This window comes from Ictidomys tridecemlineatus, chromosome 1 (genome assembly GCF_052094955.1).
Source record: "Ictidomys tridecemlineatus isolate mIctTri1 chromosome 1, mIctTri1.hap1, whole genome shotgun sequence".
NCBI lineage: Eukaryota > Metazoa > Chordata > Mammalia > Rodentia > Sciuridae > Ictidomys > Ictidomys tridecemlineatus.
Window position 1 is genome coordinate 200,503,273 of NC_135477.1, and position 27,452 is coordinate 200,530,724.

General features: G+C 40.4%; 1 long non-coding RNA gene across 5 annotated transcripts; it reads right to left on the bottom strand.

Annotated features, from left to right (window-relative positions):
- Window positions 1-340: 340 nt before the first annotated feature.
- On the bottom strand, window positions 341-26,203 carry LOC144364909 (uncharacterized). Of its 5 annotated transcripts, XR_013423024.1 has the most exons (9): window positions 26,074-26,203; window positions 16,468-16,522; window positions 14,567-14,742; window positions 14,235-14,468; window positions 8,991-13,585; window positions 4,717-4,875; window positions 4,282-4,560; window positions 3,613-3,740; window positions 341-832 (listed from the first exon to the last, which is right to left on the bottom strand). It is a non-coding gene; the product is annotated as an uncharacterized LOC144364909 (long non-coding RNA). The 5 variants fall into 5 exon arrangements; XR_013423025.1 differs by lacking the exon at window positions 14,235-14,468 and having other exon boundaries at window positions 8,991-13,493; XR_013423022.1 differs by lacking the exon at window positions 14,235-14,468.
- Window positions 26,204-27,452: the final 1,249 nt, after the last annotated feature.

The window sequence follows — 27,452 nt, forward strand, 5'->3', positions numbered from 1 at the left end:
AGAGACTCTCATTGTTATAAAAAACTACATATAAGAGGTTGTGAGGGGAAAGGGGGAAAAAACAAGGAGAGAAACGAATTACAGTAGACGGGATAAAAAGAGAAATGGGGGGGAGTGGGGATAGTAGAGGATAGGAAAGATAGCAGAATACAACAGTTACTAGTATGGCATTATGTAAAAATGTGTATGTGTAACCGATGTGATTCTGCAATCTGTATTTGGGGTAAAAATGGGAGTTCATAACTCACTTGAAACTAATGTTTGAAATATGATATGTCAAGAGCCTTGTAATGATTTGAACAACCAATTAAAAAAAAATAAGAGTTCTCTAACAAATTAATTACACAAAGAATTTTTTTTATTCAAGAACCTTTATATCATTTCAGAGATAAAGAACAAATTGAGGGATGATTACCACAGCCAAGATTTCAAAGTGCCTAGGCATGCAGAGCATAGTCCCAGTGCATGAGTCCACAGGGGCTGTATGAAGGTCCCCAGTGGTGTATTTCAGGTTCCTTCTAGCGCTTTGGCTGAAGGGCATTGTACTCCAAGGCATCCTCAAGATGAGATTCCTTTCCTTTCTGGGTTCCTCTGGGATGTGAGCCTCTGTTTTCAGCAGCTTCTAGGGACATGCTGGGCTCCAAGAGAAGGCCTGAGTGTGGGTTTGTCCAATTGTCCAGGCACTGGCACCTCCTGGTTAGTTCAGGACCCATTGGTCCCACTGACCATAATGTTTGCAGATATTTGAGGTGACTAGAGCTCCTGAGAGGTTTTAGTCATTGGCTGCTGGATGGTCTTGAACTTGGTGCTGGTCCATCTCAACTCCCTGCTCCTGTGTAACAACACATACTGTTAGTGCACGACCTCAGTTCCCCAAAGACAGCTCTCTGCTCTTTGTAAGCCCAGTGAGGCAGTTGGCTTACTGGAAAATTCACATCTCTGCAGCTCTGGAGGCACTGGCAGGAGTGGCAGCTCAGTGAAGAAAAATTATCTGAGTTCAGGCCTAGGGGAATGCGGGGCTCTGGACAAGATCTCCTAAGAGTCAATGATCTCCAGGTTGACTGACAGACTGCCATAGCTTCAGCTTCCCTACCATGCCAAGGTGTGTGTGTACCTGGCCTAGGAAAAGGACCAACTCATTCAGTCTGGTATGGACTGAAGCTTTTCATAGTGTTCTGTCCAGTAGTTGACCTCAGAAGCAACACCCAATCATGTGGGAGGGACATTCATTTGCATCATACATTGATTGAAGAACCTCATGAGATTAAGATGCAAGGGGACCAATCCTGAAGGCATTTTTGAAATTCCTTGGTTTTGATTGAATTAGGGAAAGGATGCGAGGATAGAAGCGAGCCTCTAGTTCTTTCAAATTTCAATTCACTCCAAAAATTCTTTCTCTATTTCAAATAAACATAGACAAATTAACCATCTATGGTGGTGCACCTCTGTAATCCCAGCAGCTTGGGAGGTCAAGGCAGGAGAATGTTGAATTCAAAGCCAGCCTTAGCAAGGGCAAGGTGCAAAGCAACTCAGTGAGACTCTGTCTCTAAATAAAATGCAAAAAAAAAATTCAAAATCACTGGTCTAATTCTGCACTTAATTTTTGTTAGTTTTTCGATGATTCTCATGATTGAATATTAGGCTTTACCACAGATCTTTCTCTCAGCCCATTTTATCTTGTGTTTGGGACAAGATCTGGCTATCTTTCCTAGGATGGCCTCAAACATCTGTATTTCTTCCCTCAGTCTCTTGCTTTTTTCGGATTGCCTGCAAGGGTCACTACACCTAGCTAGTTCTCCACATATGGACTATCTGGTTTCAGAGACCAGACTCAGTGGTGCTGGATCATACTCCTAAGACCGTGGATATGCATACCCTTGATGGCCTTGACAGTTTCACTGTGTTTCAAGAGTGAACACAAATATTTGAACCTCTTGATTTGCAAGATTTTGTGAAGCTTTTTGTATAAACACAATAGTGAACCATTTTCACACATAACTTTTAACAAGTTATAGGAAGAGGATTGATTCATTCTTCAGGAGATTATATTTTTAATTGATGTAAAAAGTTTCAGGGGACATACCCAATTGTATTTAGAAGAAGTTTTAACATTTCCTTTTTTTTTTCTTTTTCTTTCTTTCAACTATTTTATTAAGTATCATTGGGTATTGACTCTAGGACTTCATGCATGCTGGCAACCACTCTACCACTAATCTGCACTCAAAGTCCCCATCTGCAACTTATTAAGATCTTTTTATGTACATTTCATCTGCTGCTTCAAATTCTGACATAGTAGCCTCTGATGTGCCTTAGCACACCCCAACTCTCTATTGTTCTGCAGTGGACATTTGTATTGCTGCTGTCTCCATAACCACACATAATTGTCTCTATGAACCTGTGGGAGAATTTCTCTAGTACAGGTGACGATTAATAAAACTGTTTCATAAAAAGTGTATGACCTTAATTTTACCAATAATTGACAGATTGTTCCTTAGGGTGCAGCATTTATTTTCCAATAGTAATGTGCAGTAATGCATGCACATATTCCCCCAAAACACTTGGAATGACCCAGTATTCTGACATTTGCCAGGGGCTTTGTGGCTCTGTAGAGGTTTACTCTGGTGCTGATGGCTACCTGTCCAGTCTTTTCTAATTTCTGAAACTCTCTCTATGGGCCAGTTGCTGTGCGATTTTTGAGAGACATTCTCTGATATTCAGTCTGAAATCTGCTTTTGGTTTTTGATCGGATTGCTAATTTTCTTTATCCCTTGTGCATAAACTGTCTGTGTTCAGGGTGGGTTCCTAAAGACTGAAGGAATACAATCGTGCTATTATATTAGACTTTGTGCCTTGAGCTTATTATAATCTCTTTTACTTTTGACAACCCCAGAAAAATGGATACATAAAATAATACATTTCCTGTTGGGCTGGGGTTGTGACTCAGAAATACAGTGCTCACCTAACATGTGTGGGGCCCTGGGTTTGATTCTTAGCACCACATAAAGAGAAATAAAGAAAAGTATTGTGTCCATCTAAAACTGAGAAAAAATATTTAAAAATACATATTCTCCATAAAAAGAATATTTAAAATTTTTAGGATGTTTTTATAAGGTTAGTTTTATATAATTTTTTTTTGAGAAAATATACAGGTAAAAGAAAACATGTCTTTCAAAATTTCATCTAGATACTTTATAGGTTTTCTTCTGTGTAAGCCTTTCCATCAAGAAATACATTGTTTAAATACAGACATTTGTACATTTTCTATATAGGTTAACTCATTACCACAGGGATCCAGGGACAAGAGGCAGACATTCTGCCTTCCAGGACCTCTTCTCCCTGGTTGGTATTAAACTGGATCACAGTGACACCACTCAGAGATGCTAGTGTCTGAGAAGCTGTGCTGGTCAGGGACAGCCTTGTGGCTGTCTTAGACACTGAAGACTCCAGGCCCTTCCTTAGGTAGATGGAGGATACAGATATTGTGCAAAGAGACACATTTCCCAGCTAAAGAGCTCCTATAATCCCATACTTTCTTTCCTATACTTGGATATATTTGTTTCAGGCTAAAATTTGGGGCTTCTTTGCATCGCCCTCTCTGGATACTTTCCATACCTCTGTCCACCAAAGGAGACCATCTCTAAGGCTCCGGTGTCCAGTCCACAGCACAGCTCAGAATCAGAGCTCTGTCTCCTACTGCTTGCAGCACTCCTCCATCCTCTCTTCTCTCTTCATTCTACCTCCTGTTGATCAAGAGAACCAAATATTCATGAGAGCCTGTACAATAACATCAATTGCCTATTAGAAAGTAAACAAGGAGACTTTGGTAAGTGATACATCTTACATTTTTCTTGAACAGAAGTAAAAACAAAATCTACCAATCTGAACACTCAGTACTTCTAGAACTCAGTGGTCATGAATCAGGGTTAGAAGTTTGCATGTCTCTGAGAAGCCTGTCTCTAGGACTATACAGATTTTACCAAGAGAAGCTGCCAGATCAGGCGACTGTCTGGTTGCTTTGCAGCATGGCACTCTCCTGAGGATGAATTTGAGTTCTTTGATGTCATAGGCATACGGTTCTGGAAAGGCAGGCAGGTAGAACTAGGGATGGTTCTATGGTGTATGGGCGCTAGGAAAGTGTCTAGGTGGAAGGAGACCAAATATAGCAGCCCCCATGGCCTATATTTTAGGCTTTCCCACCTCGGTTCTCCCAGCTGGGGACAGAAAGGAGAACCACTTCCCAGAATCTTCTAAGCTCAGTGACAAAGGCAACTGGGATCTTACTGTCACTCTGTAGATTCCAGAGCCTGCTTGTCACAGGAGTGATTGGTCCATGACTTTGGCCTCTAGATCAGAAGAAGCAGTGGCAGGGCTGAAAGAGGAGGGAAAAAATTGAGTGGCTGCTCAGCATTTGTTATTTATTTATGGCCCACTTGAATGAACAATTTCAAGGTAGAGTTCATTATGTTGGATGATGATGGTACTCTTGGCAGCAAATTGCTTCACAAGGTTGGGTCTGATGAACTTCAGTAGAAAAGCAATCATCTTTACTGTCCTGTATATCTAAGAAGAAAAAATTAAAAAATAAAAGAAAAAAAGAAGACAAATCATCTTGGATGCAATTATAATAAATCTAATTGGTATGAGTAATTCATTAGATTAAGTAATTAATTAATTAGATTAAGTAGATTAAGGCTAAAATATTTCACAAAGGCTTACTTATTATGAAAGACCAGATTCTCTGTTTTCTTTGTGTATGTGAAATCCCATTATCACAGCACTTCTTCAGGGCATGTACCTTTGCTTCTACAAAGGCTTAATTCATTATCCAAAATCACACCAAAGGCAATGCTGGAATTGAGTCCTCTGTAGAGAGTCCTGTTAGGAGAAAAGATGGAAATCAATTCTCCACTCTTGATTGGAATTCTCAGCTACCTGTTTTGTTTCTCTACTGATGAATTCCTAAATTATAAAGACTAAGGGGAATACAGAGGTGGGGTGGGGGAATGGAAAGCTATACTCTTCAAATATCAAAAAAAAATATGGTTCAGACTTAAATTCTTATCTCAACATTTAATAGACTAAAATGTGATTATAAATTTAAAATTTTTAAGTCACAGCTGGTGGACATTATTCAATCTGTGAAGTGAGACCAAAATTCTCAATTTTGAAACTTATGTCTTAGGATTCTAAGAAACCATAGGTCAGTCCAGCATAGTTGTGTCACACACTTGTCATCACAGCAACTAGGAAGCTGAGGTAGAAGGAATAAAAGTCTGAAATCAGGTGAGGGACTAAAGGAGACTCTCTCTCAAAATTATAAAAAGCCTGGAAATGTAGCTTTGTTCTAGCGACCTGGCTTCAATTCCCAGTACTGAAGAAGAAAAAAGGAAATATGAGCAAAGTAACAACAGTTCCTGAAACATAGTACAACAAATAACCTTTGTAAAGGTTTGATTATTCTTACATGATCATATTGCTTATTATCTTAGAAGCATAAACCAAATGAAGAACAAAACTGTGGCCCTTTAATACATCTCCCTTATGTAAAAGAATTTTTCATGTTTTACTACCAGAGCCCCTTTATTGGTATTTTCTTTCAGCCACAGAGCTTTCCTAAATATCCCAGGCTATCTAAACATTGAAGTCCTCCCACCTCAGGTTCCTTAATAGGTGTGATTACAGGTATGGCCCACTGTTACAAGATTACCAGAAATTGATTATTAAAAAATTATCAGAAGCACACATATATTTACGTCTTATAGAAACACCGGCCCCCCTGTTTAATGATCCCTTCAATGTCATCAACTCTGCATTATTATTCAATCAAGCATATTTCAGCAAGGTGTTATGAAAAGAGCTACATGTATGGCATGTTCTCTCTCTAATGTAGAATTTTATAAACAAAAAGTTTACTTGAATGTAGAGTAAGGATTATTAGGGTCTAGGAAGAATTGAGGAGAAGATGGAAGACAAGTTGGTGGAAGTGACCAATGCCCTTGGTATGAATGAAGATATAACATGAACCCCTTCAATGTTTGTTGTAAATATGTCAATAGATACATTTTAAAACAATACAAAAAATGAACATGAAAAAAACTAATTCTTTTCTCTTCTGTGGGAGCAGGTGCAGAATTCTGTAGTACTTGAGTTCTACCTGGAAAGGTACCACAATTTGGGGGGAAATTCCCCACCTTGGGAAAGCCTTGAGCAAGCAAGAACCAATCCACTTTCCTGAGGGTTGCTGAGAAGGATCCTTAAACTCACAGAAATTACTTCCTTTATGGATAGGATTGGAGGCTTCTGTATAAGCACCTATCAGGACTTGGCATCCCCAAGCTACTGTAGATGAGGTTCCTAGTCCCAAAAGATCAGTGCATGCAAAAGTACAGAAGGGAAGATGAGCCTGTTGGACACAACATATGTCTCCCAGGGGCATTCCCACAGCTTTTTTGGTCTCTGAAACCCATTTCTATTTCAGATCCACTGCCCTGGCCTGCCAGCCCCACACAGGAGCCCTGCAGATTCACACCTTCCTTGTTTGGGTTGGAAGGTACAAGGTGGAGTGGTGTCCAAACTGAACCTGGAATATCCAGCTATAGTAGTGTCTTGGTGCAGGCACACTTTCCATCTGTGCCCTTCATATTCTAGACCTTTAGGAAGATTTTCAGATTAAATCAGCCTCTTTTGGTCTATAATAACATAATGAGATTTGTATTAATGGATTATAGTAATTGTGAGGGATTTTCTAAAAATATTTATTTAGTTGTAGATGCACACACAGTATCTATGTATTTTTATGTGGTACAGAGGATTAAACCCAGTGCATCACACATGTGAAGCAAGCACTTTACCACTGAGGTATGGCTTCAGCCCAGAGAATTTTTCTAAATGACATTTTATCTCCTCTTTAAATAAAAGAAAAATAAGTAAGTAGTTATTTCATGAATTTAGTCAGTTAGTTGTAAAGCAGAAGAGCAAAACCCTCAGTGAATGGCAAAACAAAAGCCCCTTCTTTTGTCATTTGCCTTTAGGTTTAGCCCCAACTTTTGTCTTGCCATTTTCAAACTTAAGCTCTTACCAGCACCAGATTCTGAGTTGGGCCCTGGCTAATATGCTACTCCTATCATTCAGAATCCTATAAGTGAGTTATCATTAGGTTTATCATAGAAAGCATATCATTTCTTATGAAAAATTGACATTATCCCTTTTATCTTGTTTTATTCAGAGTGAGAAAACTAGAGGGAAATATGAAAGGCAAAGGGCAAAATATGAAAAAGATGGTCTTTTCTCAAGAATGAAGGAACTGGCAGGGGTTGTAGTTCAGTGGTAGGGGGCTTGCCTACCATGTGTGAGGCACTGGGTTGGATTCTCAGCACCACATAAAAAATAAATGAATAAAATAAAGCTATTGTGTCCATCAGCAACTAAAAACTTTTTTAAAAAGGAAGGAACTTAAATTTGATTAACAATTAGAAGTGTTTGAATAAATGATCTGCACAATTCTTTTACTGTCATTAGATATAAAAAGACAGACTCTTGATCTCCCATTGTTTATTAATGTTCTAGGTTTATGAAAAAGTTTTTAGAAAATAGAAAAAATATCTTAACTCATTGCTTAAGAGATCCTGACAAATCGTAGAGTGTACTTATTAATCACTAAAGGCCACTGAAATGAAAACAATGTTACTGAGATGTAAAAAAATTTTAACTACCTAAAATAAAACTTTCTTTCCCAGCAACATCAATACCCCAGAGTATATCCTAACATTTGAAAGGGTGGATGTTGGAGCATCATGGTGCTGAAGATCAGTGTGTCTCACTGATCCAAAGCAGAATCAAGAGGCAGAGGTTGTGTTGTCTTGCCTGCCTAATGGCTCATTCCAACCACGCCTATTCACACCTCACCAAGCAAATAACTTCACTTCTGTTCTTTTCAGTGGTGGTAAGTGTGCTGCAGCAGCCAGAAACAGGGTCCTGTTTGTGAATGAAAAACAGATAAGGCTGTCTTAGCCTTCCCACTTTCTGCCCTGTGGGCCTGGGTCCCATTGATGATGGATTGTAGTCTACTGACTGCTGTGAGGTGTTCCCTGCTGGGAGGCCTTCACCTGAGAGCAGGCTGGAACTGCACTCTCAGGCTCCCCACAGACCTACTGAATCAGAATCTCCTGTTAAAGTATGAGCAGGTGATTCCTTTTGGTATTAGAGTTTGGGGAGCACTCTGGGAGCTAAAGAACGATTTTCTAAGGGTGTGGAAACCAGAATTAGACAGGCATCAGTATAGATAAGTAAATAAAGAGGTCACATCTAGGAGGCCAATTTTGAGTGAGTCTGGGAAGTGGGAGACTGTCCCTGAGGGATCTTATCAGGAACCTGCCCTGCTCCAACCTGTTGTCAAAGTAACCAGTCTCAGGAAAATCTCTGCCCTACAAGGAGCTATAAGGTTATTAGGGTGTTTTTCCTCTACTCCATCCTGCCCTTCCACCTTCAGCCTACCTATTTCCCTCCTTTTGGCCATCCCACCAAGCATTCCTGGGCCTAGTCATGACCACAGGAAGGAGAAAAATAAGGAGGGAAGGAGAACATCAAAGGAAGCCTAGGACATATAAAAAGGGCAGAACACCTGGCTTCTTGGGCTACCAGGATAGCAGCTATGCCCCCTTTCTCCCTCGCAAGAGTAGTCTTTTAAATAAACCCTGCTTCATTTGCTTGCCTTGGCCTGCTTCTCTAATGTTCAAACTTCAACATGTGCAGAAGCAGCAGTCTTCACCAATAACCAGTGATATCATATTTGGAGATTCATATTTTGAGGAGCTTACCTCTATACTGAGGTAAGCTCCTCTCCATACATCCCACATCAGTTTGAGGTACATCTTTCTTTCTCTTATTTTGGAGGATGATGGGTACCTGTCGGCTATTTAAATGCAGTTAGTGCAGCCACCACTCGTCAAGACTAGGGTGAAAGGTTTCTGGCCTAGGCAGCTGTTAATCACCTGTTAAACACAGAGCAGGTATGTTGGGGTCTGCTGAAGCCTCTTCCTACTCTTCTGTCCAGGCTCAGAGAGCAATTGGCTTGAGTATACAGTGTCCCTAGTCCCGATCTTCCTTGGATGTGTGGAAGTGGATGAAGGAGTATGGAACAACATGAGGAATTTCTGGCCTGAGCTACAGTCAGGGGAAAATTCTAAGGTTCCTTCTCTGAAAATTCCTCCCGGCTGCCCTAGGAGGTATAAAAGGTGACCTGTAGATGAATGACACTGAGAGAAAGCCCCAGTTACATTTGCCTCCATTTGAGCCACACAACACTCCCAACCCCATGTCCATTCCCTCCTGGATGCTCCCTTCCTTTGCAAATCAGAAACAATGGCAAACACTGGAGAAGGAGAAAAGAGTGGGGTGGGGGGGTGTAAGGGGCACTGAGGGGAGTGCGTGCGGTAGGGGACCCAAGCACGGGGCCCCCGGTTTGACCCAACGACCCAGAGCGGCACCACCCGACCCCACAGCACGCCACGAGACACGACGACGAACACGTGCACAGGGGCCCGGCACAGGAGCCAGGCCCCAGGACTGGAGCTTAAAGCTCCATGGTTAGGGAGGGCTGGCTTGGGTTAGGGGCAGCCCCCAAGGGAAGAGGGCAGGGGAGGGAAGGTAGGGGATCCCGCAGGCCAAGGTCAGCGCAGCGCCCACGTCCACTGCCAGGTGTAAGGCTACGGGAAGCCAAGGGGGCCCAGGCGAGGGGCAGGGCTGTGTTTCCCCTAGGGAGCCTCGAGGGCTCAGAGGCCAGCCCATTTCACTCCTCTGCAATCCAGGGGAGTAGATCCTCCAGACAGGGACCTGGAGCCAAGCAGGGCCAAAGGAGGGCCCTGGGTGTGGAAAAGATGCCAGCGCCAGCATGAACCTTGGTGTCTGGGTGGGTAGGGACCCGGGACCCATTAAGGAGCCCAGGCTGGGGAGAATCAGGTTGACTGGAGGGACCGGCAGTGCAGGGATGCCACAGCACCAGGGCTAAAGAGGGAGGGTTCAAGTGGAGGCACCAGCAAGGGGCCTGAGATCCAGAGATGGGTATAGGGCCAGGGTCCTGGAGATTAGTGGTCTGGGACTATAGCAAAGAGCCAGGCCCAGGTCTGGAAAGCCAGTTACCAAGCCCCCCCACCAGTCCCAGGGGATGGGTGGAAGGGAGTGGAGACAGTGGATCAGGTGGCACAGGGGGGAGGAAAGCTCAAGGTTCAGGTCCACCTCAGGCTGTCTGGGGTCCTGGAGCATGGTCACAGGTCTGAGAAAGAGGATGTCTTAATGATCCCTACTAAGGGGCCCAGGCACTGTCCCAGGACTATGTATCTAAGGAAAGGTTCTTTAAACCTAGACAAGGATGGGAATCTATGGCCATGGAAGTTGTACACAATGACATAGTAATTTTGTGAGGCCAAGTTTTTACGACCAGGCAGTAAACATGTGGGAATGGGAAAATGGCACAGGACTGGTGCAGGGAATATTAAAAAGAAATTTAAATGGGTCCAAAGCAAGAAATCTAGGCAACAAGTGTAAAAAGCCAGTAACACCAAAAGGAAGAGATGCTGGGCATGGGGGGGGGCTTATGGAGTATCTATCTGCAGCTTCCCCAAAAAAAGGCCACAACACTTGCATTGCCCAGCCAAATCCCCATATCCGGTGCCCACACTGGCACTGTTCAGCTGGATCTTATTTCCTGCACACATACCTACTCTGCACCTATGGAGTTTCCTCATAACCCTATTTCTCACACTTGCATGGTAGAGCTGAGAGGCCTGATTGCCTGTGATGTTTCCAGCTCTGCTGCTGTGTCCAGTGTTCAGCCCCAGGTGTGACAGGAGCCCAGCAGTCCCATGACAATCCAATCTCAGAAAATCAAAAGTTCTAGGCAACCCCCTACCCCCATTCCACCCCACCACTATATGAAGGAAGGAGACTTACCATCTGAAGCAGGGACATCCGGCTTGGCCACCAGTAAAGCCCCTCAAGATGGAAAGGGCTTCTTCCTAGTCATTTCAGTAACATGATTCTCACACATCAGGTACTGGCTATGAATGGGTCAAACTGGCCCTTCCTGAAAGTCTGATATAGGAGACGTCCAGGAGCAAGTCTTCTGCTCAAACCTCAATTTTTTTTGTGTGAGAATCATGCAAACCCATAAAAAATACTGATACTGAACTGTTGACAAAAGGTTTACCTCTGTGGTCCCAGTTACAGTCACAAATGACATAATATTTCAGTCAATGAAGATCAGTTTATAAGTTGGTCCCATCAGACTAGATTGCTTAGTGATGTAGCCATCTTACTTTATGTGGGTACATACTCTGATGTTTGCATATGGACAAAATTACCTCAGGATGCATTTGTCAGAAAACATTACATCATAGAGCAATACCTTAAGTGTATTCCTGTGAACAAGCATCATTTTGTTCCTTTATATAAATTACTCTTACTTATATGCCTTACAATTAAAATTGTCTATTGTGCTCCAAAGAGAGGCTAAGGTAGAAAAGCTGCCTAAAATTTTACAGCCTGCTGCCTAAAGCTAGGAGTGTCAATCAGTGATTGCTTGCCTAGCTTGTACCAGGCCCTGGTTTTTAATCACAAGAACAAAACAAGTCCTAGAGCCTTAGTCTTCTAATTCCACCAACAATATGGGGCCACCAAACCAGAACAAATTCAAGTGAATTTGCTCTTTCTCATCTCAGATGTGAACATGTCAATCCTGTGTTGACTTCATAGGATCAATTCCCCTGCTATAACCCTGCCCCTAATAACCAACCTTCCTCATGTCTGCTCTTTATTGAGTCTGAGTTTCTTCTGATATTCTAGACACTTGGACAATACAAAGCCATAAAACAAATTACATCATGAAACTCAGTTATAACAACTACATTATGCTAAAATAGAACCAATAATAAAATCTGTTACTGTTTTTAATCTGGAAAGTCCATGGTTAAGGCAATACCACCATGTTCCAGAGGTGAATGTTCATGAGAGTTCTGACGTTACCAGTGGGTTAATCTATTAGTTGGCTTAATAATTTGAAGGGACCACAGTGAGGTGGTGAAAAGTATAGGCATATGGGGCATGAATGGAGGAAGTAAGTCATTATGGGTTTGGCCTTGAGGACAGTATTTGTCCTTGGCCCCTTCCTTTTCTACCTTGGTTCCCCACTGCCAAGAGCTGAGCAGCTTTCTCTACAATACCCTCTGCCATGATATTCTGCCTCATTTGGGTGCCAGATCAATGGTGCTAATTGACCATGACTGAGTCCACTGAAACCATGAACCAAAATAAACTGTTCTTTCTCCAAGTTGTTCTTGTTTAGGTTATTTTGATCACAGCCATGAAAAACTGACATAGCATCTTTACATCTTTTTTAGAATATTTTTTATTTGTCAATGGACGTTTATTTTAATTATTGATATGTGGTGCTGAGAATCAAACCCAGTGCCTCACACATGCTAGGCAAGCACTCTGCCGCTGAGCCACAACCTCAGCCCTGAAGTTATTCTTAAAAATATTTATCAAATATATAAAACCTCAATCATATAACCACAAATATGGACTTAATAAAATTATTAGTTACAACACCAGAAATGTACCACTTGCCTGAGACTCTGTTCCTCACAATTAATATCCTGGAGGCGTCAACCTATAGGAACTTGATGACAAGTACCAACACAAAAGTATTTTATTTTTTAAATACATGACTGAAATTACCATTAATTTTAAAATAAAGGCACTCTGCTTATTTTTCTATGAAATCTTTATACTGAAAATATAAATGTTCCTCCTGGTAAGAAAATATCCACCAAGTGCCTAAAAACATGAACCAATAACAAATGTATTCCTTAAGTACATCTTATCTTGATTTTTTTTGGAAAAACCTATATTCAACCATTTCAGTTAATACTCAGAGGAAACTAAAGTTGATCATTCCCTTCCATCTTATAGAAGATAACACTCAACTATTACTAACAATTAATCATAAAAACCAAAGTTCCTAAGCACTATAACTATATGGAATACAACTATTTTACTTCATTTCGAAAATGTTGCTGGTACTTAACCATGTGCCAGACATTACAAATTACTTCTACTGAATTTCCATTACAATCCTCACATGGGTCCATTATTTCTATCATTTTTGAAAACACACAAGTGATGAAAATTTTTATAACTCCCATATCAATATCATGCAGTCAATGTCCACAGGTCAAGTTCAAACTCAAAAGCAAGACAGATTACCAAAAGACCCACAAAGGGGTTGGACACAGGAAAGAGGGTCCATCTGGTTGCAGCTTGTTGGGCCAGGCCACCCAACAGCAATTCCCTTTCAATTCCCTCTTCCAGACCCTCTTTGCCCCCACCCACACAGCCCTGGGTGCATTTTCAGCAGCACTCACCCTAGGACTTTGTCCAGCAGGTTCTTCACCTCAGTACTCACAGTTTGTAGAGACCAGGAAGGGCACTGGCTGCAGCTGGGGAGATGCAGGAAGTAGGTGTGAAAAGTCCAGTTTCACGTGAAGGGTCAAAGGTGAAAGACAAATGGAAGAGCTCATGGATGCCAGGCCTAGGAAGAACCTCAGTGTCTAATGTACCATCCACTGCTTCCTCTCAATCCTCCTCCACAACTTTGTAACTTACTGCACCATCTACTAATTTCTTTCCTATTGCCAATCTCTCCCCCACTAGAACATATACCCTTTTAAGGGCAGCAGTTTTCCTGGTAAGGAAAATATTGAAGCAATGTCCCCGCAGTCTAATTGAAAAGGATCATGTTATGATTTGGACATAAAGTGAAAACTGTTAATGCAGAATGATTCAAAGGTGAAATGATTACACTTAGAGCTGTGACCTAAATCAGTTCATCTTATTTTGAATAGAGTAATTGGGTGGTAATCATACACAGGTGGGGTATGATTGAAGGAAGTGGGTCACTGGGTACCTATCTGGAATGGGTCCATATTCCCTATGGCCTCTTCCCCTTCCCCTCTTTCTGTCTCCTGGCCAACATCAATGGGGCAGCACTCCTCCATCATGCCCTTCTGCCATGACATTCTGCTTCATTTTGGGCCCAGAGCAATGGAGTACGTCCACCATAGATTGAACCTCTGAAACTAGTTTTCTTATCATGAACTTTGTAGTTAGTGATAAAAACCTGACTAACACAGGCCACAAGCCTTGTCTAGTGGAGGTGAAGGATACAGGAATGCACATACTAGAAAATGCCTTCTTGGAGGGCCAACCAGTAAATAATTCTGCCTTGTAGGTCATCCAGTGTGTTCCACTACTCAACTCTGCTCCTGTGCCAAGAAAGCAACCATGACTGTATTCCAGTGAAACCTTACTTAGAAAAACATGTGGTAGGCCAAATTTGATGCACAAAAAAAACATGTCCTAAATGAAGTAAAGTTCAAGTACACAGAAAAATGCCATCATTGGATTGGGTGGATCTGTCAAACAGAAACAACAATGGCAGAGGTTTTAACAGGTCTAACAGTGACACAAAAACCTGAAAATAATGCCCAAGGCTGGGAGTGGTGGCTCCTACCTGTAATTCCAGCAGCTCAGGAAGCTAAGACAGGGGGATTGTGAGTTCAATGCCAGCCTCAGCAACTTATCGAAGCCCTAAGCAATTTTCTGAGACCCCTGTCTCTATGTAAAATATTAAAAAGTGTTGGGTAGGTGACTTGGTAGTTAAGCACCACTGGGTTCAATCCTTAGAACCTGAAAAAAAAATTAAAAGGTACCACATTGTTAGCTAGAGACAGGACCACAAATGTAAACATTAAGAACCTGAATCTAACCTGAATCTAATATCAACCTCACAGCCTCAGGAACATATTTTGTAAGGTCAACACCCACTTGAGTTTATAAGGTCAACACCCAGTTAAGAGTTTAACACAGGTACAACTGAATTTTATAACCAATCTCATGGTGGAGCTAAAGGACACAAGTTTTCAGGGACCAGACAGGAGTACTGAAGAACATTTCTACTACCTGATGATACCTGCACCAATTACACAAAGTAGAAAATAAAAAAGAAAGAAAAAAAGAAAATGAAAATCCATCATTTCTCATTCTCATGAAAATTATTAGAAAAATCACTGAATCAGCAATAACCTCATATAAAAGTCCCTTTCAGGGCTGGGATGCAACTCAGTTGATAGAGTGCTTACCTTGCATGCACACCATGTTGGGTTCAATTCCCAGCACCACCAAAAAAAAAAAAGTCTCCCTTTCACAACAGACATAAAATATTTAGGAACAAACAACATGAAATATATGCAGCTCGGGGCTGGGATTGTGGCTCAGTAGTAGCGCACTTGCCTAGCAGGAGCAGGACCTGGTTCAATCCTCAGCACCACATAAAAAAATAAATAAATAAAAGCATTTTGTTGTATCCATCTACACCTAAAAAAAATATATATATTAAAAAAATATGCAAAGCCAAACTTCAGTAAGGGGAACATGTGGTGACTGAAGGGAACACATGCCCTGCATGGGTCAAAAAAACATTAATTTTGGAAACAAGATGTCATAATGAATGTTAATTTTAATCAATATCACAAACTTTGGGAACAAGATAAAGTTGTTAGAAAATATATTTGAAGAGGTATGGGGAAGGGGGCCAATCTTGTAAAGACTAGCTGTGATATGTGGGAAGCCAGAGTGAATGCTTTGTCTATTTCTGGACCCCACAGTCCTGTAGGCAGGAGCAACCACACTTTTTTTGGTTAGAGAGGTGTGGTGAGGGCAGTGCTGGGGATGGAACCCAGGGTCACTCTATCATGGAGTAACAATGTGGCCATTTTAATTTCGAACAGCATTTTGTAAGTTGCTGAGGCTGGCTTCCAACTTGCAAACCTGCTGCTTAAGCCTTCCCAGTCACTAGAATTATAGGCATGGGCCACCAGGCCAGCCAGGTTCTTCTTCTAAGAAATCATTTTCTCCGCCCAATTACTCCATAAAGCTCCTGGGTAGCCTTTTCAGACTCCAGAATTACAAAGGCTTGGAATAATGGCATCTTCTATCCACCTGGTCATGGGTTGAGCCTGGAACCAGGGCAGAGGGTGGCTTGGTTTTGGTGCTAGGCCATACGTTATGTAACTATGAAATATTTCTAAATACTTCTAAATGTTTGATGTTTTGGAGACTTTTCCCTCTTTGCTAGAGCATGATGTGTTGCCAGACCTTATATGTCCCATCAGACTTTCCATGTGTCAGCCACTGATCTAAACTACTGAGCTTCAGAAAAATCTCAACTCCATAGTTTTGCCAGACACCCTGAGAGCTTAGGTTAAGGTAGGGCCACCTCTGTCATATGAAAGACCATGACACTTCTCTGAAAGCCTGGAGCCAAGCAGTGACAAGGCCTCATCAGCTGCAAATTAATCTCAGAAGCCTCATCAACAAATACCACCTGTATCAACTAGTAATTAGATACCTTACCTGTTATCCTGACTGTCCACCAAGGTGGTCAAGCTGGCTTCTCCAAGAACTGCTCCTGTACAGAAAAATCTCAGCTTCAAGGACACTTTACTTTTCATAAAGCCTTTTTTCATATTAATTGAACAGTGGGCTTTAAGAATTTTGGAAACCATTAATATGTGGTTAAAGTACTTCATCTATGAAGATTTTTCACATTATTCTCTCCCCTCTGAGCATGTAAACCTACACAACAATTCTCATTCTATTTCAATAAACTCTGATTCAGCAAATCATCTCCTCATTTCTGTCATATACAACAACTGGCTGCCAGCAGAATTTCATAATCCATAGAGGTAAATGATTGAACAAGGTTCAAATTTTAATTATAATTTTAATGAAAGCATAGAGAATACAAATTGCATAGCATTCTTCTTCATGCTCAATATTCCACTGTATTTTCAACTTTGATGACCTGGGAAGAATTTCTAAAAGTGGCAAAAACTATAAGAATTCTGTGCCATGCTCACAAACACTTCTGTCAAATTAGTTGAGTAGCATAAAGCTGTTTTCACTATAACTTGTGATATGCGCACTACTCAGTACCTTAAGATGATAGAATAATTTTTTTTGACCAGTAAGCATATAAAGGTAAATGAGTAAATTACTATTCTTAGTCTTTTCATTTTGAAATTTTGAAACTATTCTCTATCCTAACAAGCTAGAAAATTTTAATTACTTATATATTTAGGTAACAGGAATTAAACCCAGAGGACTTCAATCACTGAGCCACGTTCCCAGCCCTACTTTGTGTTTTATTTAGAGATGAGGTTTCACCAATTGTTTTGGACATCCCTAAGTTGCAAAGCATGGCTTTGAAGTCATGATCCTACTGCTTCAGGACCCTGAGCTGCTGAGTTTATGGGCATGCACCACGACACCCAACTAAGTTACCAAGTTTTAAATACATGGTATACATAAAACAATAGGTTGGAAGCCAGGAATCGTGGTATGTGCATGCAATTCCAGTGAGGTGGGAATCTGAGGCAGGAGGATCACAAGTTTGGGGCCAGCTAGGAAACTTAGTGAGACCCTGTCTCAAAAGAAAATTTAAAATAACTGGAGCTATAGTTCCTTAGTACAGCACCCATATACCCCCAGTCCAGAAAATTAAGGTATGAAGATCTCCACTATCTACACGTAGTAAATTAAAGACAAACAATTTCAGATCACACAGATGGTTCAACTAGGACCTGTCTACATCGCAGAACAAGGCTTCTGTATGCATTTTACAAGTATCTTTTCAGGTTTAAGACCTCAAGAGTACACACTCCTTTTATGAAAACTCAAACAACTGAGTGTTGTGAAGGCACACATCTCACAAGAAAAATTAACATACTCATGGGCTGATGATAAAATTTCCACATTCTTTATAATCCTACTGCCACTATCTCTATCAAATGCTTTAATACCTTGCTTAAATAAAAGCTTCAATTGCTTACTAAACCCTTAAAACACAGACAAAAACCAAAGTTCTTTAGCAAGCTACAAAATCATTAAAAAAAAAAAAAATGGAAAGCCCCGGCCCCTTGTAATCCCAGAAACATGGAATGGAATGCTGAGGCAAGAGGAATGTAAGTTCAAACCCAGCCTCAGAAACTCACCAAAGCCTTAAGCAACTCACTGAGGCCCTAAGCAATCACCAAAACCCTGTCTCTAAATAAAATATAAGAAACTAGCTGGGTATGTGATGCAGTGTTTCTGGGTTCAATCTCCAGTACCAAAACCAACCAAACAAACAAAGATATACATACAATAGCTACACTCCTGTGAAAACATTACTACCAGCAAAGATCACCAATACATCTTATTATACAGAAGATCACCACTGATTATTCTAAACACTTGAAAAGTCTTAATTAAAAACAGGAGAAGACTGGGGTTGTGGCTCAGTGGTAGTGAGCTTGCCTGGCAGTTGAGATACTGGGTTGGATTCTCAGCATCACCTATAAATAAATAAATTTTTAAAAATGTCCATTGACAACTATATATATACTAAAAACAAACAAAAAACATGAAAGCCAGGCACAGTGGTAACCATTTGTAATTCCCTCTCAGTCATTTGGGTAATAAGGAAGAAATACAGAAAGTTAGTGAGCAGCCTGGGCAATTTAAGCCTTGTGCCAGAATAAGCAATAAAATCTGCTGTGGCTAAGCCAGGCGAGGTAGTGCACACCTATAGTCCCAGTGGCTCCAGAAGCTGAGGCAGGAGGACTAACAATTGAAAGCCAGTTTCACCCATTTAACTAGGCAGTAAGCAAATCAGTGAGACCGTCTGTAAAAAAATATTTAAAAAGGGCTGAGGATGTGATTCAGTTCTTAAGTGCCCAGGGGTTCAATGACCTCTACATAACAAAACAAAAAAACTCAATGGCTGTAGCTCTGTAGTAAAACTCCCCTGGATTCAATCCCCAGTGTCAAACACACACACACACACACACACACACACACACACACACACACACACCCAACATAAGAATGAATGTCCAACTTGTTTATAAAGTACACACTTTTCTAGCAACTCTGCAAACTGAGGAAGGAGGAATCAAAGTTTGAAACCATTCTTAGCAACTGAGGGAGACACTTTCTTAAAATATAAAGCAAAAAAGGACTGGGGCTGCGGCTCAGAGGCAGAGCACTCAGCTGGCATGTGTCAGGCACTGGGTTCGATCCTCAGCACCACATAAAATGAAATAAAGTTATTGTGTTCACTTATAATTTAAAAAAATATGAAAAAAATAAAATAAATAGAAAGCAAAAAAGCCTTGAATGTAGCTTAGTTACAGAGAATATCTGGGTTCTACCCCTAAACGCCCACAAGAAAAAAAAAGAATGTTGGCCCATGAGTGCAGCTCTGAATTTAACCCCCACTCCCGCCAAAACCAGAGTACATATATTATCATTCATTAAATTGCTTATGTGGGCTGGGGATGTAACTCAGTTAAAGAGTCCTTGCCTAGCCTATGTGAGGCACTGGGTTTGATCTTCAGCACCACATAAAAATATACAAAAACAAAACAGAGATATTGTTTCCATCTATAATCTAAAAAAGTATTAAAAGTTCTTGTTTGAGTTATAAGAATACTAGTAAACAAATATCTTTACAAACAAGAATAGCCAGTTAGAACACAATGGGGGAAAATTCATTAGAAATAGACAGGTTGGTGGTTGGTGCCTCCCTGAACAAGAACACTAGACATTAAACCCAGGGCCTCCACAAATGCTCAACATTGAACATATACCTCAGCACAGAAATCAGCAATTGTTAAAAATATTAACAATTCAAAGCCAGTTTCACCCATTTAGGAATAAACTCACATGCAAGTTCTACAATTATAAAACTGCAAAACTTTCTTGAAATGAGAAAAAACATCACCCAACTTGAGTCAAACCTCTATTTCGATGAAAAACATGAGAAACACAAAAGAGGGCTGGGGATGTGGCTCAAGCTGTAGCGCACTCGCCTGGCATGCGTGCAGCCCGGATTCGATCCTCAGCACCACATACAAACAAACATGTTGTGTCCGCCGAAAACTAAACAATAAATATTAAAATTAAAAAAAAAAAAACACAAAAGACAAAAGCCTAAACCTGGACGCAGGGGATACCAGCCTGTAGTCCCAGGTGCTCAGAAAGCTGAGACAGGAGGACAACTTGAGCCCCAAACTTTATCGCAAACCTGCACAACATAGGAAGACACTCTGAAAGAAAGAAGGAAAAAAGGAAGGAAAAAAGAAAGAAAGAAAGAAAACAAGCAACAAATATGAAATAACTCTACTCTGGAGCTGAGGCCAAGGAAGAAAAGTTGCAGGCTAGCCTGTTTCTAAATAAAAAATGAAAAGTGCCAGGGATAAAGCTCAGTGGGAGATCACCCCTGGGTCAATTCCCTAGTTCCAGAAAATAATAAAAATAATAATACTAATAAAACCATAGAGCAGTTCACAAAGAACTGGACAGGCTGGCATAGTGGCACACATGAGCTTGGGAGGCTGAGGCAGGAGGAGCACAAATTCAAAATCAGTGTCAGCAATTTAGTGAAGCCTTAAGCAACTCAGCAAGACCCTCTCTCTAAATAAAAATAAAAAAACTGGCTGAGGATGTGGCTCAGTGGTTAAATTCCCCTGGGTTCAATCCCCAGTATCAAACACACACACACAAACACAACACAGTGAATGTCCAGCTGTTAAAAAGGTACACTCCTTTAATTAATCCCAGCAACTCTGCAAAATAAGGAAGGAGGAACCAAATTAGAAGCCAGCCTTGGTAACTGAGGAAGCCACTGTCTTAAAATAAAAAGTAAAAAGGGCTTGGGATTTAGCACAGTGGCAGAGAATCTCTGGATTCAATGCCTAAACTACCAACTTAAAAAAAAAGTTGGCCGATGAGAGTAGCTCTGAATTTAATCCCCAGTTCCGCAAAAAATAGAGCATGTAATATTATGATCCTTTAAATAAAGGCATCAGAATGCTAGAAAACAAATATCTTTATAAACAAGAATAACCAATTAGAACACAATGGGGAAAAACTCATTAGGAATAAATGAGGGTTTGAAGAGTTGGGGGAAGGTTGATGTGATGACGCAGGTGAATGCTAGGCATTAAACTCCAGGCATCCACACATGCTCAACATTCACCCTACAACCTCAGTACAGAAATCAGCAATTGTTAAAAATATGTAACACCTAGGAATAAACTCTTATGCAAGCTCTACAATTATAAAACTGCAAAATTTTCCTGAAATGAGGAAAACAAAAGACAAACGCCTAAACCTGGACCCAGAATGTACCAGCCTGTACTCCCGGCTTCTCAGAAAGCTGAGACAGGAGGACACTTTGAGCCCCCAACTTTAACACTGCACTGGAAAATATAGGAAAACCCTCTTCCAGAAAAAGAAAACAAACAACAACAAATATGAAATAACTCTACTCCAGAGGTGAGGCAGTAGGATGAAAAGTTGCAAACTAGCCTGATCTAAAAAAAAAAAAAAAAAAAAAAAAAAGGTCAGGGATAAATCTTGGTGGTAGATCACCCCTGGGTCCACTTCCAGTACCTAAATAAATAAATAAACGAACCAAAAAGCAGTTCACAAACAACCGGATAGGCCTCAAAACAAACAAACAAAAGACATATGTACAATAGAAACACTCCTATGGAAACATTACTACCAGCACCAATCACCAATACACTTACTATACATAAGATTACCACTTATTATCATAAACAATTTCAAAGGAAAACTCTTCATTACAAAATGTGAGAGCCACGCATAGAGGTGACTATCTATAATCCCCCCTCAGTTGCTGAAGTTAGAGAGCGGCCTAGGAATTTAGACCTTCTGCCAAAATAAGCAATAAAAATTGTAATGGCTAAACCAGGCAAGGTGGTGCACACCTGTTACCCCAAAGGCTCCAGGGATGAGGCAGAATGAATGTGAGTTCTAAGCTAGCCTCAGCAACTTAGCAAGGCACTAAACAACTCAGTGAGACCCTGTCTCTAAGTAAAATATTTTAAAAAGGCTGAAGATGTGGCTCAGTGCTTAAGTGCCCTGGATTCAATTCCTAGGGAAAAATAACAACAAACAAACAAACAAAAATGCATAGCTATAGCTTAATGGTGAAATTTCCCTGGTTTGAATCTCCAGTGCCAAAAACACACAATACATACACATACACACACACACACACAAGCACACACAAGGGAATTAATGTCCACCTGCTTACAGAGATACACTCCTTTAATCCAAACAACTCTTCAAACTGAGGAAACAGGAATCCCAGTTTGAGGCCAGCTTCAGCAACTGACAAAGACATTATCTTAAAAACTACAAAAGGGGCTTGTTTGTGGCAAGGCACTGAATTCCATCCTCAGCACCACATAAAAAAATAAATAAATTAAAGACAGTGGGTCCAACTACAACTGGAAAAGAGAAAAAGAAAAAACTTAAAAAAACATAAAAAGACTTTGAGATGTATCTCCATAGCAGAAAAATATCTGTGATCAACCCCTATATCCCTAATAAAAAAAAAAAGCTGGCCCATCAGTGAATCTCTCAATTTAATCCCCAGTTCTGCCAAAAATAGAGGATGTATATTATCATTCATTAAGTCATAAAAATGCTAGAAAACAAATATCTTTATAAACAAGAATAGCCAGTTAGAACACAATGGGGGAAAACTCATTAGGAATGAATGAGGGGTTGAAGGGTTGGGGGGTGATGAACACCGGGCCTCCACACATGCTCAGTATTCACCTATACTCTCAGCACAGAAATCAGCAATTGTTAAAAATATGTAACACCTAGGAATAAACTCTCATGCAAGCTCTACAGTTATAAAACTGCAAAACTTTACTGAAATGATAAAAAAACTTCACCCAAATGGAGTCAAACCTATATTTGGATAAAATTCATAAGGAAAACAAAGACAAATGCCTAAACTGGACTCAAAAGGTACCAGCCTATGGTCCCAGCTGCTCAGAAAAATGGCACATGAGGTCAACTTAAGCCCTGAACTTTAAGGCTAACCTGGACAACATAGAAAGACCCTTTTCCAGAAAAAGAAAACAAACAACAACAATAAATATGAAATAAATACTTCAGAGGTAAGGCAGTAGGATGAAAAGTTGCAGGGTAGCCTGCTTCTAAATAAAAAATAAAAAGGGCCAGGGATAAAGCTCAGTGGTAGATCACCCCTAGGTCTCATTTCTAGTTCCTGGAGACAAAATAAATAATAATAGAACTATAAAGAAGCTCACAAACAAAAGATATATGTACAATAGTGACACTCCTGTGGAAACATTACTACCAGCACCAATCACAAATACACTTAGTATACATATGATTACCATTGATTATCATAAACACTTTAAAGGAAAAGTCTTCATTAGAAAATGTGAGAGCCAGGCATAGAGATGACCATTTATAATTCCCTCTCAGTCTCTGAGAGGGAAACTAAGGCACTAAGGCAGGAGGAATGAAAGTTAGAGAGCAGCCTGGAAATTCAAACCTTGTGCCAAAATAAGCAATAAAATTGTCATGGCTAAACCAGGCAAGGTGGTGTACACCTATAATCCCAGTGGCTCCAGAGGCGAGGCAGGAGGATTGTGAGTTCAAAGCCAGCCTCAGCAACTTAGCAAGGCACTAAGCAACTCAGTGAGACCCTGTCTCTAAGTAAAATATTTCAAAAAGGCTGAAGATGTGGCTCAGTGCTTAAGAGCCCTGGATTCAAACACTAGGGAAAAACAACAACAACAACAAAATGCATAGCTGTAGCTTAATGTTGAAACTCCCATGGTTTGAATCCGCAGTATCAAACACACACACACACTCATTCACACACACTCACACACAGGACATACACACAATGCACGCACACACACACACAGGATGCACTCACAAACACACACACAAGGGAATTAATGTCGAGCTGGTTACAGTGGTACACTCCTATAATCCCAACAACTCTTCAAACTGAGGAAAGAGGAATCCCAGTTTTAAGCCAGCTTCAGCCACTGAGGGAGACATTGTCTTAAAAAGTAAAAAGGGGGGCTGGGGTTGCTGCCTAGCAGGTGCGAGATGCTGAGTTCCATCCTCAGCACCACATAAAAATAAAATACAGGCAGTGGGTCCAACTACAACTAAAAAAAAAAAAAAAAAAAAAAAAAAAAAAAAAAAAAAAAAAAAAACCTCAAAAAATGTAAAAGGGTTTGAGATGTATCTCCATAGAAAAAAATATCTGCGATTAACCTCTAAATCCCCAAAAGGGGGGGGAAAAAAAGCTGACCCATCAGTGCATCTCTCAATTTAATCTCCAGTTCTGCCAAAAATAGAGCATGTATATTATCATTCATTAACTCATAAAAATACTAGAAAACAAATATCTTTATTAAAAAAATAACCAGTTAGAATACAATGGGGAAAACTCATTAGGAACAAATGAGGGGTTGAAGGGTTGGGGGGTGGCTGGCGAGCCACTGCAGGTGAACACTAGACATTAAAACCCAGGACTTCCACACAGGCTCAACATTCACCCTATACCCTCAGCACAGAAATCAGTAATTGTTAAAAATATATAACACTGGGCTGGGGATGTGGCTCAAGCCTGGCATGCATGCAGCCCGGGTTAAATCCTCAGTAACACATACAAACAAAGATGTTGTGTCCGCCGAGAAGTAAAAGATAAATATTACAAAATTCTCTCTCTCTCTCTCTCTCTCTCTCTCTCTCTCTCTCTCTCTCTCTCTCTCTCTCTCAAATATATATAATAAAACACTTAGGAATAAACTCTCATGCAAGCTCTACAATTATAAAACTGCAAAACTTTCCTGAAATGATGAAAACTTCACCCAACTAGAGTCAAACCTCTATTTGCATGAAAATCATAAGGAAAATAAAAAACAAACACCTAAACCTGGACCCAGAAAGTACCAGCCTGTAGTCTCAGCTACTCAGAAAGCTGAGGCAGGAGGACAACTTGAACCCCGAACTTTAGGACAACATAGAAAGACCCTCTTCCAGAAAAAAAAAAAAAAAACAACAACAACAAATATGAAATAACTCTACTTTTGGAGGTGAGGCAGTAGGATGAAAAGTTCCAAGCTAGCCTGCCTCTAAAAAATTTTAAAAGGCTAGGGATAAAGCTCAGTGGTAGAACACCTCTGGGTCTAATTCCTAGTACTGGCAGAAAAAAAAAAAAGAACCAAAATCAATTATAACAAAAGACTGGCTGGGCAAGGTGGCACACACTCCATAATCTCAGCAGAGCTCAGGATGTTGAGGCAGGAGTACAAATTCAAAGCCAGTCTCAGCAATTTAGGAAGGCCCTAAGCAACTTAGCCATACCCTGTCTCTAAATAAAATATAAAAAACCACCTGGAAAAGTGGTTCAGAAATTAATCTCCCTGGGGTTCCAACCCCGGGACCCCCCAAACTGTAAAAAGACAAAAATGTTCTACCACACAGGTGCTGAACAAAATGCAAAGGAAGTCTACCTACCGAACCCACAGAAATGCAAAGACTCAACCCTGTTGCTGGACCTTGGGTACTGACCCAGCGATTTCACTTCCACAAACTCATTTTGAAGAGTTAGGGCCAATTCAACAAATATATTCCACAAACTCGCTTAAATAAGGGCAAATAATGTGGGCAAACTAGTGCCTGAGTAGATCCCAAGTATTCCAAAATACGAGCCTAGAGGATACCAATTTTAGGCCAATCTCAAGCAAGTCAGTGAGACCCTATTGACTCAAAAAGTAAAATAAATAACAAAAATAGACTGAGGGGGCTGGGATTGTGGCTCAGTGGTAGAGCACTTGCCTACCATGTGTGAGATGTGGAGTTCAATTCTCAGCACCACATATAAAAAAGTAAAATAAGATTCATGACAACTAAAAATATATTTTGGAGATGTAGCTCAGCAATAAAGTAGTCCTAGGCTCAATCCCCATTAGCAAAACTAGTTTAAACAAACAACGGCAGACTACTATGAGGAAATATCAGAGCTTTGGCTCATTCAGGCTTATAAAACAAGACCCCATCGCATCTCTACCTTGCAAACAACCATTTATTTCTTACCGTTTTGCAGGGGTAGAAGTTGGAGATTTAAGACTGCTTCCAAATTGCATAAGACACCTTCCTGCAGGCTCCTCACAAAAGGGAGAATCACTTTGGGACTTGCTTTACATAGCCACAGCTATATCCTGGGTTGTGGACTCCACCCCCAGGGTCAAAAGGTGGAAGGGTCCTCCCCCTAGGAGATAAGTTTCAGCACACTAATGGCACACTTCTGGCATCACCACTCCCTCAATAGGGTGGAGTAAATTAGAGTGCATCCAAAAAAAATATCACTCAGTCTTTGGGAAACTATTTAGACCATGAGGCAAACAAACTTTTCATGTTTTGAGACAACTAAGGAAATCCAAACACCACCAGTGTGACAATAGTAATGAATTACTGTTGATAGTCTTAACTATTTGTGAAAACTTAGCATTGAGAGATATACAATAGAACATTCAATGCAATGGTTTTGCTGGCCATGCATGGAGAACTATTGAAGAGGTGAAAAGTGGCAAAAGCAAAATCTCTCAACTTTTGTGAATATTGAAAATGCTCCAGGGCTTCCTTCTCAGTGAAGGAGCACTTCTGCTCCTGCTCCTGCTCCCATCATGATATGAGGCACTGGGTTCCATCCTCAGCACCACATAGAAATGAATAAAGAAAATAAAGGTACTATGTCCATCAAAACTAAACATAAATTAAATAAATAAATAAATAAATAAATACAAAAGAAAGAAAATGCTCCACTATTTTTTTTAAGTTATTCATAGTTCCATTTACTGATATGAAAAACCTTAAGACAAACTGTCACATAAGGCAGCAGGAAACAAGCCAGGTGCAAAGGCAAAGGCAAAGGCATGTAATCCCAATGGCTCTGGAGGCTGAGGCTGCAGGACTGTAATTTCAAAGCTAGCCTCAGCAACATAGTGAGGCCCTAAGCAACTTTGCAAGACTCTATCTCTAAATAAAAATTTTAAAATGGCCGGGGATGTGGCTCAGTAGTTAATTGCCCCTGGCTTCAATTTTAATTTATTTATTGGTGCCAATAAATAAATAAATAAGAATCAAAATTTTAAAATACCAGGGAACAAAATTTGAGTTCATTCAGGTAAATTTATGTGTTATATGTGCATGGTAAACACAAATCCAGGGTGATAACCTCAAATTAACTATGAAAATATTAATACTGAAGTCACATTAGACTATGATTTCCATGACTACTTCCTAATGAGACATTTCTGCATGACTTGAGTTTTAAAATAAACTCTGTTTTCACAATTTAGTAAAATAAAATTATTTAATTTTCTAAATGATACACAGGCACAAACATTAAGAAGCTCTACTAAGGTCCTAGGGGCATAGCTCAGTGGTAGGGTGCTTGCCTAGGATTATGAGTC